Source organism: Schistocerca serialis, chromosome 2 (genome assembly GCF_023864345.2).
Source record: "Schistocerca serialis cubense isolate TAMUIC-IGC-003099 chromosome 2, iqSchSeri2.2, whole genome shotgun sequence".
Taxonomy (NCBI): domain Eukaryota; kingdom Metazoa; phylum Arthropoda; class Insecta; order Orthoptera; family Acrididae; genus Schistocerca; species Schistocerca serialis.
This window is the reverse complement of record NC_064639.1, coordinates 290,610,094-290,627,968: the sequence shown is the minus strand read 5'-3', so window position 1 is coordinate 290,627,968 and position 17,875 is coordinate 290,610,094.

The following is a 17,875-nucleotide window of genomic DNA, read 5'->3' as shown; positions in this document are numbered from 1 at the left end:
GTTTCCGGACAGAAACTGCGGAAAGACAATACTCACACAGACTGTAAACACTAGCGCCACCGCAAACCAAAGATGATCGACGTCAGAGGTTATCGATTGTGAAATTTAGTATTGTATCTATCCTCAGCAACTGCAGTTGTGTATAACGAAATAATAAGTTACCAGCTGCATAAAATAAATTTACTTTCTTTACCGATTTCGGCACTTAGCGCCCTTTTCAGAAGGTTTTACCTATAGCATTATTTTCAAGTGTCAACAATCTGATGCAAATAAATGCCGTGGTTATGTGGATCATAGTGTCAGACGGTATGGTCCACATGACCACGGCATTTTGCTGTGTACATCTTATTGTTGATACTCGCAAGTAATGACATAGGTATAACCTTCTAAAGAAAGGCAGTAAGTGCCCGAAACAGGTAAAGAAATTAAATATCTTTTATGCAGCTGGTTGCAAATTATTTCGTTAGAGATTGCAATTAATAATCGACGGGTGAGGTAGCATTAACTCTGTGTCCCTGTTTTTTGACAAGGGAGAAAGCTGGATTCCAAGCAGAATTTAAACAACTTCGATCTCTATTTGTAAGGTTATTTGTTAATTAAATTTCAACAGCTTCCTTAATAGCACTAACCCATTAGCTGGAAGTGCGTGCTAGAACCTTCGTATTGTTATAACTATTCCATAGAATGACCGTTGATTTCGAGGTCCTATGATCCACACAAATTTACTGGTACTTCCATATTTCTTGTTCAACGTTTGCGACACGTGCAGCTTATCTCTTAGCCGGCGGCAGGTGTGTGTGTGTACGTGTGTGTGTGTGTGTGTGTGTGTGTGTGTGTGTGTGTGTGTGTGCGCGCGCGTTTGTGTGTGCGTGCCTGTGTCTGTATACGTGTGTGTGTATGTGTGTGTGTGCGTGTGTAATAAGCTACACAGCTATGATGCCCCTCTCTCCCGTCCCTCCCCCCTTTCTACTAACGCTAGATCACCGCAAACCAACACACGCCATCCGAAACCCGGATTGGAAAATGAATTTTTAAAACAGCACTTCTGCGCAGGATTCGCGATAGAAGCCCAGAACTTTACTAGCACCGGACATGCGGAAAATAATTATACTACTGCTGATACAAGCTGCAGTAATGTTCCGGAACTATCAAGTCTTGCACTACTGCTGGCAAGTAATCAATTATCATTCTAGCGCAAATGACGCAATCTCCTTCAGTACGGAAAATTTCCTACACACATACCAGTTCAAAATTGCAATAAAATAAGTAAATCTGGGTAAAATCTCACGCAGATGAGTGACTATTTCTCTGCACATTACACAGAATATGACAAATTCCGTTGACTCTTGTATTATGTTGATAGTTTATCATTTTAGATCCGTCTAATTACCACTGAATAAAACGAAGAAGTATGGAAAAGGAAATTGAGAATGTTTAGATGACAATCAGTTTTTAAGAAAATGAAACTCTTACAGCCGTCCTTATGATCGTATTTTTTGTGTAGCTACCAGTTTCGGCGCTTCAATGCGCCGTCTTCAGGCCTTGGTTGATTCTGAAGGGGTTATCATAATCCATATATATGATGCATGAGTGGCCAACAGCTGACAATTGACGGTTGGAGAGACGACATCACAGTTACAGATAGCCTGCGTAAACCAGTTATGTTGGTCACTAATGCTTCGGCTGTATGGATCGTGATACCCCTGCAGCCTCAACTAAGGCCTTGAGATGGCGCACTGAAGTGCGGACACTGGTAGCTACACAATAAATAAGATCACAAGGATGCCTAAAGGCTTCTAATTTTCCTACTGTAGTGAACGGCCGTGATCCTCCAGACTTCGGGTCAAAAGGATCGACATACAAAACCTTGACGATCAGTTTGGCTTTAGGAAATGTAAAGGCACCAGGGAGGCAGTTATTACATTTCGTTTGATAATGGAAACAAGACTAAAGAAAAACCAAGATACGCTCATAGGATTTGTCGGCCTGCAACCAAGAGGTACTAGTAAGTGTGCAAGGCTAAGAACAAAGTGCTAAGACTAAAAAGGGTGTAAGACAGGGCTACTGTTCAATATATACATATAAAAAACACTGATGAAATAAAAGAAGGTTCATGAGTAGAGTTAAAATTGAAGGAGACAGGATATGAATGATATGAATGATACGATTTGCTGGTGACGTTGGTATCATCAGTGAAAGTGAAGAAGAGTTACAGGATCTGCTGAATGCAATGAACAGTCTAATTAGTGCGTAATATGGCTTGAGATAAATCGAAGAAAAACGGAAGTAATGAGAAGCTGCACAATTGAGAACAGTGAGTGACTGATGGTCAAGAAGTAGATGAAGTTGAGGCTCTTTGCTGAAGCAATAAACTGCATGACGAAGGAAGCAAGGAGGACAAAAACAGCAGATTAGCACTTGTAAAAAGGGCACTCTTAGACAAAAGAAGTTTACCAGTATCAAACACAGACCTCAGTTTAAGGACGAAATTTCTGAGACTGGTACGTTTAGAGCACAGCATTGAAACATGGATTGTGGGAAAACCGGAACAGAAGGAAATCGAAACATCTGAGGTTTGGCGCTACAGATGTATGTTGAAAATTAGTGGACTGATAAAGTAGGGAATGAGAAAGTGCTGGACAGAATCGGCTGTGTGGAAAACTCTGACAAGAAGAAGGGACATCCCTTAAGACATCAGGGAATACCTTCCACGGTACCACAGGAAGCTTTAGAGGGTCAAAACTTTACAATAGGATAGAGATTGAAATACATCCGGTAGATAACTGAGCAGTAGGTTGTAAGTGCTACTCTGATATGAAGAGGTTGTCACGGGAAAGGAAATTGTGGCTGGCCGCGTCAAACCAGTCAGGAGAATGGTCGAGTGCGCTGATATGTATAGAAATAGAAAATAAAATAAAATAAATGAAATTTTCGAAGTTGCTCGCAAAGCAACATCAATGGCACATTTCGTTCATCTCTACATGTGTGCTCATTCAGGTTTTAGAGCGATTCTTCTGCTATTCATTTCGAGTACAGTGCAAATAAAATTTCGCACGCCAGGTAGCTTATCTAACGACTTCCAGGAACAACAGAAATTCGATTTTCAGTAATTCGGGTGATTATTGACCACATTTAAAAATTTTAAATTCCGTTGTAGCCCACTCATTAAGAGGTATGCGCTTACGTTAAAATCTGAACACAATAAGACTGTTAAAGTTATAAACTGTGATTTTCTCATTTGGGAGTAACTGACTTTCCACAGATACCGGGATGGCATTCATCCGTCTTTGAGAATATGAGCGCTTAGCGACATCCAACAAATTTTAAACACCCTTACGAAACTGAAACCACATTAACTACAAAATGATAAAAGGAAAAAAATCTTAAAGCTTTCAACATTTTCGCTGTTCGTGCAGTCAAACTTCACCATCAGCCATGACGTTTTAATTTATTACTTCTTTACACTGAGGTAAGAATAAGTCATGGGTTAGCGATATGCACAGATACAGGTGGTGGTACCGCCGCCTACACAAGGTATAAAAGGGCAGTGGGTTGGCAGAGCTGTCACGTGTACGCAGGTCATACATGTGCAAAGGTTTCCGACATGATTATGGTGGCACGACGGAAATTCATAGACTTTGACCGCGGAATAGGAGTGAAAAATGGTTAAGAAATTCAATACTCAGTGACAATAGTGTGCTGAGAATACCAGATTTCAATTGTCACCGCTCACAAGGGACAACGAAGTGCAGTGGCTGACGGCCTTCATTTAATAACCGAGAAGAGCGGAATTTAGGCAGAGTTGTCAGTACTAATAGACAAGTAACACTACGTGAAATAACCGCTGAAATCAATGCGAAAAGCACGACTAACGTACTTGGAGGACAGTGCGGCGAAATTTTGCGTTAATGGGCCGTTGTAGGAGAACGGCGACGTGACTGCCGTTGCTAACAGCACGACATCGCCCGCAGCACCTCTGCTAGATTCGCGACCATATCGATTGGACCCTAGACGACTGGAAAACTACAGTCTGGTCAGATGAGTCCCGATTTCAGTTGATAAGAGCTGATGGTAGGGTTCGAGTCTGGCGACGAAGACCCAACGAAGCCATGGACCCAAGTTGTCAACAAGGTACTGTGCACGCTTGTGGTGGCTCCACAATGGTGTGGATTGTGTTTACATAGAATGGACTTGGTCCTCTGGTCCAGTTGAATCGATCATTGACTGGAACTGGTCATGTTCGGCTACTTGGACATCATTTACAGCCCTTCACGTACTTCATGTTCTTGTTCCGGTGGGATTTTTATGGATGACAACGCTGTTTGCGATGGATGTGAAGAACATTCTAGACTGTTCTAGCGAATGATGTGGCCACCCAGAATGCGTTAATGGGACATAGTCGTGCGGTTAGTTCGTCCACAAAACCGTGCAGCGGCAACACTTCCGCAGTGATGGATGGCTATCGGGGCAGCATGGCTCAATATTTCTGCCTGGGAACGTCCAACGATTTTTTCGGTGTATGCTACGCTGAGTTTCTGCAGTACGTCGGCAAATGGTGGTCCAAAACGATGTTAGGAGGTACTCCATGACTTTTATCACCTGGGTGTACTACCGACTCTACTTATACCACGGAATGTACGACTTCTTTTTCATGTGCCTTTGTCCCGCATCGGCGCAGCGTTGGCGGGTTAATTTACGGGGCTGAAATGCCCTTCCTATCGTGATACTGTTAACGGTCGGAACGGAACATTTATATCCACCCGGTGTAATGCAATAAAATAAAAATTATTTGTGACTCTTTTTCTTTGCTATTAGTGTAATGCAATAGAATGAATATGAGGAGTGACTTATATAAAAAAGAAACACACATTAATGTAATGGCTCAGCATAAAAGAGAAATAACTAATGTAGGAATATTATTAACAGTGTAATATGTTGTTTAAATAAGCCCGAGTTGTATAAGCACTCAGTAAACTAGCTCAGTTCTTAGGATAGTTACGTAATCGTTGATAATTAATTGCCCTTTTCTTATTTACCTAACACTACATATACTATTCCAGGCTCGTGAGAAGCAGTGTGCTTGTTGCACCAGAGTATTCGCCAAGTCTGTTCGATGTACACTACTGCAATACGTAGCTTAACATCGTGGTTTCGTCTCGATTCCCCAATATAAGATAACAAGAGTAGCATCTACAAATGAAATCCTAAAATGGAACTGGAATCCTGTGACCGCACCTTTTCTGCCTGGGATGTTGTCTCGTTATATAAAGAAAATCTGTAAGTAAAATTGTTAAATTATTAGCAGCTGCCTCCGGTCTCGTGGGATCTGAAATAAAGTTAATTGCTCTAACCGACGGCACGTCTCGTAGATGAGCTAATAGAAAAATGTTAAAGATTTTGCTAAGATGTCGCCTAACAATAAAAATTCTTTGTTAAGGCCCATATCTACTTAAGACAAACCAGGTATCAGACTACCAATTGATTGACCACATACACAAATTCTTTTGACAAAATAACCATTATTTTTTTCGAGTTTTTAAGTACAACTTACATTATCAGCTGGTACAGCAAGATGAGCTTTACACAAGAACGTCCTCTTAGGTCCGAATCCAAGCAGATAAGATAAGTGAAAGACAAAGGAAATATAGCTCATGCATATAAGCGCAAGAGTCCATGGAACAACATGTCCATCTCTTCTTCTTTGGCGTACTTGTCGATTGTTTATAAAATTTATCGTAATATTTAGATTACATTTTCTTAAACCCAAGTCCACCCAGGAGAAACAGTACAACGGCGCATTAACCCATGAAATAAGAGATGCGCTGGCACGTCAAAATTAAAATTACTATGTACATCACAATTTGCCAAAACGTCGCTCCCATAACATAACACGTCATCCCTACCAGGGCACCACAAGACTGTCAACAGCCAATGCATGAAACTAACTGCAGTCAGCATTTATATCGAAATGTCTGCGAATCGTGCACTTGAGGCGGGACTTGGGTACCAGTCCGGTATTCACCTAGTGGGATGTGGGAAACTGCTTAAAAACCACATCCAGACCGGCCAGCATACCGTCCCCCGTCTTTTGAATCAGCCGGGTGGATTCGATCAGGACCGGCGCATCTGTCTGTCCCAGAAGCGGCGCTTTAGCACACATGGTTATCTGGCCAGGTACACCACGCAAAGTTGTGTCGTTGTGCAACACATTTACGCGGAGATACAAAGTCGTAAACATTTGGATGCGCGAAAAAAATAGTTTCTGCTTTAAAATGGCGCACAATAAAACTTCGGCATTGGAAATGTTCGAGTATTACTACAGTGGTAATTTCGTAAGTCAACAAGCGACGTACTCGTTGTTTGATAAAGAGGTGAAGGTGCAACCATGATCCTGAATGGCGGAAATTCTACGTTTAACTGCGTGGAAATATGTTGCAGATTCACAGCCTATATCGTTGGGCACCGCTGTCAGTTTTGCAACCGGTGATTGGCCACCGACAGCGAAGAGCTGACGGCCGGGTGATATTGCGGTGGGTGCCAAAGATTCCCCGTCGACGTCGGTTGCAGATTAGACAGAATTTAATTGTGCTGTCGATTTTCTGTTCTGTATGACCTGCTGTACTGCGCCTAGCTCGATTAAACCGATATTGCGCCTGGATAATACATATGACTGAACGATAGTTACGGACACTATTGGCGCCGTGTCGTATATTTGTCGCTCTACTGCATACCAGTTATGACTTGTGATTGGTAGACTGCATTTATTGAAGGTACTTGAGTATCTTGAAAGCGTTGTGGAAGTTCAGGTTCAGCAGCTATGGTTTTGTTTGTGGTTTAACATCATTACGAGGAAGTTTCAGTTTATTTACTCATTGGCCACGAAATTACTCTTTGACTTTCACTCATGTTTGCGCACTGTCAATTATGGCTATTTTCCCTCCGTTCCCCTGACTAGTCTGATTGCAGAGAGCGAGTCATAGGTTGTTAACGTCTACTAGAATCGGAATAATTGTGGATATTTCAGTTAAACATTGTTTTGTGTATGTGAATTCTCCCTGAGTCGGTAGCGGCCTCTTGAAGTGGTCAGCTTTCCTCAGGACAGTCGGTTGTCGAAACACCTGCTCCCGAAGAACATAAAAACTGCAACATCACCATAACTTTTTAATACATTACTTCTTTACTAGTAACTCTGTCTGCATTTCTCTTTGCTGAGGGTATCCACATACGTGAAATTTAAAACTTTTCCGGCGTACAGATTGTTCCATAAAATGTCGGGAGAACAGCAAGCACGGAGAGCGTTACAGATGTACGAAAGACAAAACAAGTAAGAGGATGAGGCCTTCAGAGCCACTGCTTATCTATCTTATATTGGAAATGTTTTGTTGAAAATATGCACAACATTAATAAGAAATCAAGCTAAAGCAATCTTTCATCCTCCTCCCAAAATCTCTGTGCTAATTGAGATCTGTTAAAGACGATTGACAGTTGCGCAAGGTAGGTGTTTACAGGATTCCGTGCGAATGCTGCAAATCTTATATAGGGCAAACGACGCGCGTTGTGGACGATCGCATTATAGAACATCAGCGGCAAACACGCCTCCTCTAAGCAAATAAGTTGTCTGCCGCCGAAAACTGTCCACTGGTCATTCGATGCAATACATTGTTACAAGAACTGTGGTCCATACGTCAAACTTCTGGAGGCCCATCATTAATACTGGCTCTTATTAATGGAGACGGTTGCTTCCATTTAAACTCTGCATAGAATCCTATTATAATAAAGTTTCGTGTTCTGCGCAGCAGACATACTTCGGCGATTTTACAGCACGAAGACAATCCAATTGATATGAAATTTATGCATGTGGTACTTGCTCTTTAGGACGTGCTGGGGTAGAGAGTCCGTGCAGTTGCGATAACTACTGTGTCCGGATGGCTTAGTGATCAGAGCATCTACTTAGATAGCAAGAGACCCGGGTTCGAATCTCGGTCCGACGCAAATTTCCACCTTACGCATTTACTTAAATCAGTGCCCACTTGCGGCCAAAGTCTGTCATTTCTTTGTGTCTCGATGTGGATGAGGTGAGCTTTCACGACAGGAGACGCAAGGTGTAACACACAGAGTTGCAGCAGAAGTGCATGTGCGCAGTGTCAACTGGATACATCAGGCATGTTAAGGCGCCGTATCAGTGAGCTAAGAGCATTTTCATCAATGTCCACCTGAAGACGGCCAGAAAACTCCATGTCGAAGTGTCGTGGCAGCATGTTGCAGATATCTGGCAGTTCTCCCGAAATTTTATGGTATTAGTTTCTACATACATTATGTGCAAAAATATAATTATCACAGTGCCACACGTACTTCAGAAGATATGTCGTCGTAAACATTAATATGAATACAAAACTACCTTTTGCGTAACACTGGCAACCAACGCATTTTCAGTTGTCCCTGTTACCAATAGGGGAGGAGAGGGGGTATACTTTATGCCCACCTTAAGAAAAATACAAGGTGTCTCAAAAACAATGACCTGATTTTGACAGGTTATGAATAGGAAACGTGGAACGTGCTGGCAAGGAAATATGTGTGGTTGAATTGGAGTGTAGAGTTTCAGAAAATCGACATAACATGTCTGTAAATGCGTCTTTTCAGTTTGTAGTCAGTCAGAAGTAAGATGGCGTCCGCTCACCAAATGGCGCCTTGTGTGCCACAGTTTGCAAGGAATCAGCCAGGTGTTTCGTTCCAGCGTAATTTTCGTCGGCGCTTCGGCACTGATTCGCCCGAACCGCCTTCGTTGTTGTTGTTGCCAATTTTAAGAACAGGATGCTTGCGCAAAGTTAAGTGCCCAGGTCGCCCTCGCCCTTTTGATGACTCAGTGGGAAAAATTCGGCGAACTTTTGAGCGGAGTCCACGAAAGTCTACTCGCAGTGCAAGCAGAGAACTGGAAGTGCCTCATGGGACTGTCTGGTGAGAGTTAAGTAGTCGTTTGGTCTACAAACCGTGCAGACCACAGCTAGCAAGCTCTTCGGGTTAGCGATAAAAGGAAACGGATTGACTTCAGAAGTGCTCTGCTGGAGGACGGGGAAGACCGTAAAGTTTTACCATAGTCAGTTTTCATTGATGAAGCGACGCTTCATGGTGTCGATAAAGTGAACCGACATAATGTGCGTATATGGGGACTCGATGACACTCATTACATTATTGAACACTGAAGCGGCTAACCTAAAGTGAAGGTTTCTTGGCGCCATTTCTCGTGAAAAAGTATACGGTCCTTTCGTTTTGAGAAAAACGCAGTGACTAGAGTGAGCTACGTTCAAATGCTGCAGAACTGGCATTTTCCACAACTTCAAGAGGACTCCGATAACTTCATTTTGCAAAAGGATGCAGCTCCACCGTGCTGGCTCAACAACGTACGACAGTTTCTCAATCACAAAAAAATGTTTCAAATGGCTCTGAGCACTATGGGACTTAACGTCTGAGGTCATCAGTCCCCTAGAACTTAGAACTACTTAAACCTCACTAACCTAAGGACGTCACACATACCAATGCCCGAGGCAGGATTCGAACCTGCGACCGTAGCGGACACGCGGTTCCAGACTGTAGCGCCTAGAACCGCTCGGCCACTCCGGCCGACTATCAATGACACTCTGCCTCAACGCTGAATAGGGCGCACGGGACCACGAGACACTGCTCTGCATTCTTGGCCTCCAAGATCGCCTGACGGGACCCCATGCGATTTTTTCTTGTAGGGATACGTGAAGGAAAGTGTGTCCATCCCTCTTTACCTCGTGACACAGAGTAAGTGAAGGACAGAATAACAGCCGTCACAGCTTCTGTAAGAGCGTAAACAGTGTGTAAAGTTTAGGAGGAATTTTGCTACCGTTTAAATTTTCTTCGTGCTGATGTTAGTGCACACAAAAAGTACTTGTAACAGCATAGCTAAACCTTTAACGTTTTGTAGTATGTTTTTGTCGGCAGGTGTGCAATTTTGGAACATGTCATTCTTTTTGAAACACCTTGTATTAAAAAACGAAATTCATTAGTTGTTGTTGACTTTACTGATGAGTAAATATGGTCCTGAACCTGGAAATATTGTATATGACATTCATTGTAAAAAGACACATCCACTACCGACTTAAATTTTTGTGCTCAGTTTAACTAAAAAATTTAAACAGTTATGAAATCTGTTAGAAGACGTCAACATTTTAAAATATAAAATACCTGACTGCATTACAATATTTTCAAAAGGTGGCCACAAAGAATTTTCCCCACCCCCCATTCCCCTTAGTACTGCAAGGGTTAAAATAGAGAACAAATTACTCAGACTATACTCATTCAGTGTTTCATAATGAGAGCACTTAGCGACTTCCAACTTTCAACATGATTTCAAACCTTTCCCTCACTTCTTCCCGCCAATCAAACATTTAATGCGTTAATACATTTATAAAGTAATCACATCTTTGAAGACGACTTATACATGAGAGTTATATTCCTTAAAGAACATAGGGAGGAACGATCACCACGATGAAATAACGGAAATCAGAGCTCGTACGGAAAGATATAGGTGTTCATTCTTTCCGCGCGCTGTACGAGATTGGAATAATAAAGAATTGTGAATTTGGTTCGATGAACCCTCTGCCAGGCACTTAAATGTGATTTGCAGAGTATCCATGTACATGTAGATGTAGGGAGTTTATTAGTAGCAAGAGAATAGCACTAAAGCCGGAACAAGAACGTGTGTAGAGCAGCAGCTATGAAATTTGCCACCGATGACGCCTTTCACATAATGAACACGAAGCGCGTATAGCAAAAGAATTCGTTGTATTCAGATGTAGAATGGATCCAAAGTGATGGTCGTCAACATAACGTTTTACACAAACTTGGGAAATAGGACAACAAAAGTTGAAGATGACACTTCCGTACCTTGACGGTAAGCCGTACCGAAGAGTGCTAAACCAAATTACGATACTCGAAAGTTGTTTCGTAAGCGACCTCCATCGTATTGGAACCTCATTTCCTCATAAAGCTTACAAATCACGAGGTGGCATCTGCCTTCCTCACATTTAAATACTCTGGCAAGTATTCCACATGATACCTGACAGTTGTATCTGTATTTACAAACTTACAGCACGCTACAGATGAAAAATGGGTCCGCAACTTTTTTCGTAACTGAAGTGAATGATCGCAGCTCCGTTATAAGTTGCATTGAGAAGTATTTTTTTTTTTTATTTCTTGATGGTGACTAGTTTCGGACATCTATGTCCATTCTCAAATCATCGGTATCGTGTGACATTACAGACAATGGCTATGTACAAAAACTACCCATGCAGTGATGATCAAAGCCCGGCACTATGCCCACCCAACAACAGTAATCAGACCACGTAGGACGGATTTTACATGGGTTATCACCTGTATTGTCACATTCATGATACGTATGGTTTGAAAATGGACACAGGTGTCCCAAAACTAGTCACCATCAAGAAATAAAAGAAGATACTTCTCAATGTAAAATATGGCGGAGCCGGGACGATTTATTTCAAGCATCTGCATTTAATTACAGTACCTATATGCAGCCGCTTCGGTTGCACAAAATTTTGTCAGTCGACCACGGTTCCGATCGCACTAGGGCAATCTTCATCAGAATAAAACGTTTCATGGAATACATGTAATAACACCACTTGTTTAAAACGTCTGAGTACTTTTAAACTATGGTGTGATTACATGTATTCCATGTAACTTTTTATTCTGATGAAGATTGCCCTGGTGCAATCGAAACCGTGGTCAACTGACACAATTTTGTGTAACCGAAGTGGCTCTATATACGTTCTGTAATTAAATACCATATGTCGCTGGATCACAGCCAACAAAATATTTAAAATTTCGTCTTCATTTAGTTTCTGATCAGCTATCACTGACAAACAGTATAAGTATTTTCTTCTAATATCGCGTGCAACTATAAAGTGCCGGTAAGTGGGTGGAAACATTTTAGTAAATGACGGTATGTTAGCGTAGAATTTCCTGTTTAATGACATGCCAACATGCTTCTACACAGTCGCCTGTTCTGGAGCTGTTGTCATTCCACGAATGAGTTCTTCATTGTACAAACAAATGAAATGCATTGTGCACTAAATCTGCGCTTTATTTACCTCGTTAATGTATGCCAGGGGTAGTCAACATTCAAGCAGAGAGATTTATAACTGGAGAAAGTGGAAAGAAGGACACTTTTATCCGGTATCTGGTAAAGACGAAATGTCTTAATCTATACTGCGCTTTCCCGCAGTCGCATGTACTGCAGATCGTATACAAATTCGTATTAACTTACCGATAAAACTGTGTTTGGTACGACGCATAAGTTATTAAAAAGTAATAAGTAATACGTATATCGGTATTGTTCTTACCACGCAAGATTGTGACTGGTGTGATGTAGTTGTAATTTCAAAGTAACGAGTCATACGTATGTCGGTATTCTTCTTACCACGCGTTTTTGGTATTGTTAATGGAAATTGCGGTAAATCTCGAAATTTTGAGACAGCTTTAAACGGGTTGTCACAGATTGTGCAAGATCGCCTCGTGGGCTAACACCAAGCGTCATTCTAAGAATAGCCACTAACCGGCAGATAACTGTTCTGTGTAGTCCATTAGCTTATGTCATCCCTCGCAGCAGATAAAGTTGTGCTTCTGGAACAAGCTCTGCTTGTGTGGGTATAAACGGATGTGCGGTTTACAAATCTTTGTGACATGACAGTCATGCTATTGCGGTGCGTTTATTGACAAAATCCGTAGAATTACACACAGTTACTGAGTCTATCACTCACGATTAAGAATATTGCTTGAAAACCGAGAACATAAGTAACACTGATTTCAGACCAGGAGTACATACTGCCACCGACTGAGTTAAATGGCGTCCAACAAGATTCATTAACAAACTCAACGCATCGAAAGAATATCGTACGTTGTGGGTAGCGTCTCCACCATCATTTGTTCTTTTTCCAAATAGTTTACTGCGTAGCGTACGAGTAGTAGTAATACCAATAGTAAAGAAGCTTTAATGAATCTTAGGTAACCTATAACACCTGTAACTTTCAAAGTGGATTCTAGTAATCAATACATTGTACAGAAAAAGTGTCTGTTCCGCATATGAATGTCGGGTTGCCCGATATCGGCAGATATCGTTTTTATCTATTGATATCGGGCAAGCGACTTTCAAGTACAACGTCTGGGCTGTACCGGAATATACGTATTGGATGTACCAGCACAGGTCGTAGACTCATGGTTGACGGCACATGGAAGTTTGGGTCTTGTCGTGCACGTATAGCCAACAGTAAGGCGACCACTCGCATTAAGCGGTAAATCCTAGTTCGCGTCCCGATCCGGAACAAATTTTCATTGACGTCATTCCATTCTACAGCTAATGGTAGTCATTATCAGCAACTGCGAATTCATTCGATATCTATCAAGATTACGTTCCAATCCAAATACCCACGGCTGCGAGCGTAAGAAGTTGAAAACCTCTTGCGCGATAAGGCCCATCTAGATGCCCAAGATATCATTGGTATTCACTTTTAGATCGCGGCCAATGTCGTCAGTATTAAGATAATTAGCGAAGATGCGTACACGAAAGTGGTTACTGGTGCTGCCGGCAAACTCCAGTTAAGGCAGACAAAAAAATGGCTCTGAGCACTATGGGACTTAACATCTTAGGTCATCAGTCCCCTAGAACTTAGAACTATTTAAACCTAACTATCCTTAAGGACATCACACACATCCATGCCCGAGGCAGGATTCGAACCTGCGATTGTAGCAGCCCCGCGTTTCCTGACTGCAGCGCCTAGAACCGCACGGCCACCACGGCTGGCAGTTAAGGCAGACATATCGGCGTTGTTACCGCTGTACATGCAGGCACATGCATGCGCAACCTCCTGGTTTGCGAGTTACCTTTTGAGATACCCACCGATTCCGTCATCTCCACTTTTAAGCCATACGGGACTGTCATTAGCCACGTGGCTTCTCCGCAGTATTCTGCATTGGCAGGCCATTTAGAACACATCCCGTACTCAGTTGAGTAAGGAAGGTCAAAATCGAACTCACGAAGCACGTTCCTTCACACTTAAACATTGCCGGTTGTCGCGCAGATATCGTGTACGATGGACAGCCGCGCATCTGCTCAGGATGTGGACTGGAAGTTCTTGTTCGCTCGATTGTTGGCAGCAACGGATCACCCAGATTCCATCAGGCGAAGAGGTACAACATTTCCCTCCTTCGATCTTGCCAATTACTTATGCACATGTGATGGCACATACGACGTCTGATGGTTTGGATCGAAATGGTTCACCACCGCAGACAGATGGACACGATATTGATGTGGCTCATACCACCCGCTCGCTGCAGGGGGAGTCGCCAGATAATCCCGAACAGCAGCTGCCACTACACAGCCACTGGATCAACGAGTCGTGTCAAGCCAAGCTTTCCTCTCGGAAGGTGCGGAAAAGTCGGATCTACACTCATAATCTGATACGGGGACGCACGTCCGGAAGCAACGCTCGGCCTCCAGGCACAAGAAACGCCGGCGGACTCCGTGTGACGACTGTCTACATCTACATCTACATTTATACTCCGCAAGCCACCCAACGGTGTGTGGCGGAGGGCACTTTACGTGCCACTGTCATTACCTCCCTTTCCTGTTCCAGTCGTGTGTGGCTCGCGGGAAGAACGACTGCCGGAAAGCCTCCGTGCGCGCTCGAATCTCTCTAATTTTACATTCGTGATCTCCTTGGGAGATATAAGTAGGGGGAAGCAATATATTCGATACCTCATCCAGAAACGCATTCTCTCGAAGCCTGGACAGCAAGCTACACCGCGATGCAGAGGATCTCTCAAAATGGTTCAAATGGCTCTGAGCACTATGGGACTTAACAGCTATGGTCATCAGTCCCCTAGAACTTAGAACTACTTAAACCTAACTAACCTAAGGACAGCACACAACACCCAGCCATCACGAGGCAGAGAAAATCCTTGACCCCGCCGGGAATCGAACCCGGGAACCCGGGCGTGGGAAGCGAGAACGCTACCGCACGACCACGAGATGCGGGCGAGCATCTCTCCTGCAGAGTCTGCCACTTGAGTTTTCTGAACATCTCCGTAACGCTATCACGCTTACCAAATAACCCTGTAACGAGACGCGCCGCTCTTCTTTGGATCTTCTCTATCTCCTCTGTCAACCCAACCTGGTACGGATCCCACACTGATGAGCAATACTCAAGTATAGGTCGAACGAGTGTTTTGTAAGCCACCTCCTTTGTTGATGGACTACATTTTCTAAGGACTCTCCCAATGAATCTCAACCTGGCACCCGCCTAACCAACAATTAATTTTATATGATCATTATACTTCAAATCGTTCCGCACGCATACTCCCACATATTTTACAGAAGTAGCTGCTATCAGTGTTTGTTCCGCTATCATATAATCATACAATAAAGGATCCTTCTTTCTATGTATTCGCAATACATTACATTTGTCTATGTTAAGGGTCAGTTGCCACTCCCTGCACCAAGTGCCTATCCGCTGCAGATCTTTCTGCATTTCGCTGCAATTTTCTAATGCTGCAACTTCTCTGTATACTACAGCATCATCCGCAAAAGCCGCATGGAATTTCCGACACTATCTACTAGGTCATTTATATATTTTGTGAAAAGCAATGGTCCCATAACACTCGCCTGTGGCACGCCAGAGGTTACTTTAACGTCTGTAGACGTCTCTCCATTGATAACAACATGCTGTGTTCTGTTTACTAAAAACTCTTCAATCCAACCACACAGCTGGTCTGATATTCCGTAGGCTCTTACTTTGTTTATCAGGCGACAGTGCGGAACTGTATCGAACGCCTTGCGGAAGTCAAGGAAAATGGCATCTACCTGGGAGTCTGTATCTAATATTTTCTGGGTCTCATGAACAAATAAAGCGAGTTATGTCTCACACGATCGCTGTTTTCGGAATCCATGTTGATTCCTACAGAGCAGATTCTGGGTTTCCAGAAATGACATGATACGCGAGCAAAAAACATGTTCTAAAATTCTACAACAGATCGATGTCGGAGATATAGGCCTATAGTTTAGCGCATCTGCTCGACGACGCTGCGGATAGATACACGGAAGGACTGATTTCGACCGTGTCGTGGACGCACCTGCTACGGAGGCGCCCATCAACATTGATTCTCCTTTAGAAACTACACTCCTGGAAATTGAAATAAGAACACCGTGAATTCATTGTCCCAGGAAGGGGAAACTTTATTGACACATTCCTGGGGTCAGATACATCACATGATCACACTGACAGAACCACAGGCACATAGACACAGGCAACAGAGCATGCACAATGTCGGCACTAGTACAGTGTATATCCACCTTTCGCAGCAATGCAGGCTGCTATTCTCCCATGGAGACGATCATAGAGATGCTGGATGTAGTCCTGTGGAACGGCTTGCCATGCCATTTCCACCTGGCGCCTCAGTTGGACCAGCGTTCGTGCTGGACGTGCAGACCGCGTGAGACGACGCTTCATCCAGTCCCAAACATGCTCAATGGGGGACAGATCCGGAGATCTTGCTGGCCAGGGTAGTTGACTTACACCTTCTAGAGCACGTTGGGTGGCACGGGATACATGCGGACGTGCATTGTCCTGTTGGAACAGCAAGTTCCCTTGCCGGTCTAGGAATGGTAGAACGATGGGTCTGATGACGGTTTGGATGTACCGTGCACTATTCAGTGTCCCCTCGACGATCACCAGTGGTGTACGGCCAGTGTAGGACATCGCTCCCCACACCATAATGCCGGGTGTTGGCCCTGTGCGCCTCGGTCGTATGCAGTCCTGATTGTGGCGCTCACCTGCACGGCGCCAAACACGCATACGACCATCATTGGCACCAAGGCAGAAGCGACTCTCATCGCTGAAGACGACACGTCTCCATTCGTCCCTCCATTCACGCCTGTCGCGACACCACTGGAGGCGGGCTGCACGATGTTGGGGCGTGAGCGGTAGACGGCCTAACGGTGTGCGGGACCGTAACCCAGCTTCATGGAGACGGTTGCGAATGGTCCTCGCCGATACCCCAGGAGCAACAGTGTCCCTAATTTGCTGGGAAGTGGCGGTGCGGTCCCCTACGGCACTGCGTAGGATCCTACGGTCTTGGCGTGCATCCGTGCGTCGCTGCGGTCCGGTCCCAGGTCGACGGGCACGTGCACCTTCCGCCGACCACTGGCGACAACATCGATGTACTGTGGAGACCTCACGCCCCACGTGTTGAGCAATTCGGCGGAACGTCCACCCGGCCTCCCGCATGCCCACTATACGCCCTCGCTCAAAGTCCGTCAACTGCACATACGGTTCACGTCCACGCTGTCGCGGCATGCTACCAGTGTTAAAGACTGCGATGGAGCTCCGTATGCCACGGCAAACTGGCTGACACTGACGGCGGCGATGCACAAATGCTGCGCAGCTAGCGCCATTCGACGGCCACCACCGCGGTTCCTGGTGTGTCCGCTGTGCCGTGCGTGTGATCATTGCTTGTACAGCCCTCTCGCAGTGTCCGGAGCAAGTATGGTGGGTCTGACACACCGGTGTCAATGTGTTCTTTTTTCCATTTCCAGGAGTGTAAAACGATGGACTCTTCTTCTCCTGGACATCTGTTCTGATTTGGAGGGGGGCGATAGAACACCATCGCAGCCGAGAGGAAACACAACAAGGGCCTCTTTGGTAGCAGCTGTAACACAACGGCAGCCTCTCTCCAGTGACTTGTGGACGGACGACTTGGAAGACGATTCCTCGGCACGCATTGTTCTTGTCGAAGACAGGAAGTTACACTCTCCCTCATCTCCTGCAGACAGTGCGAT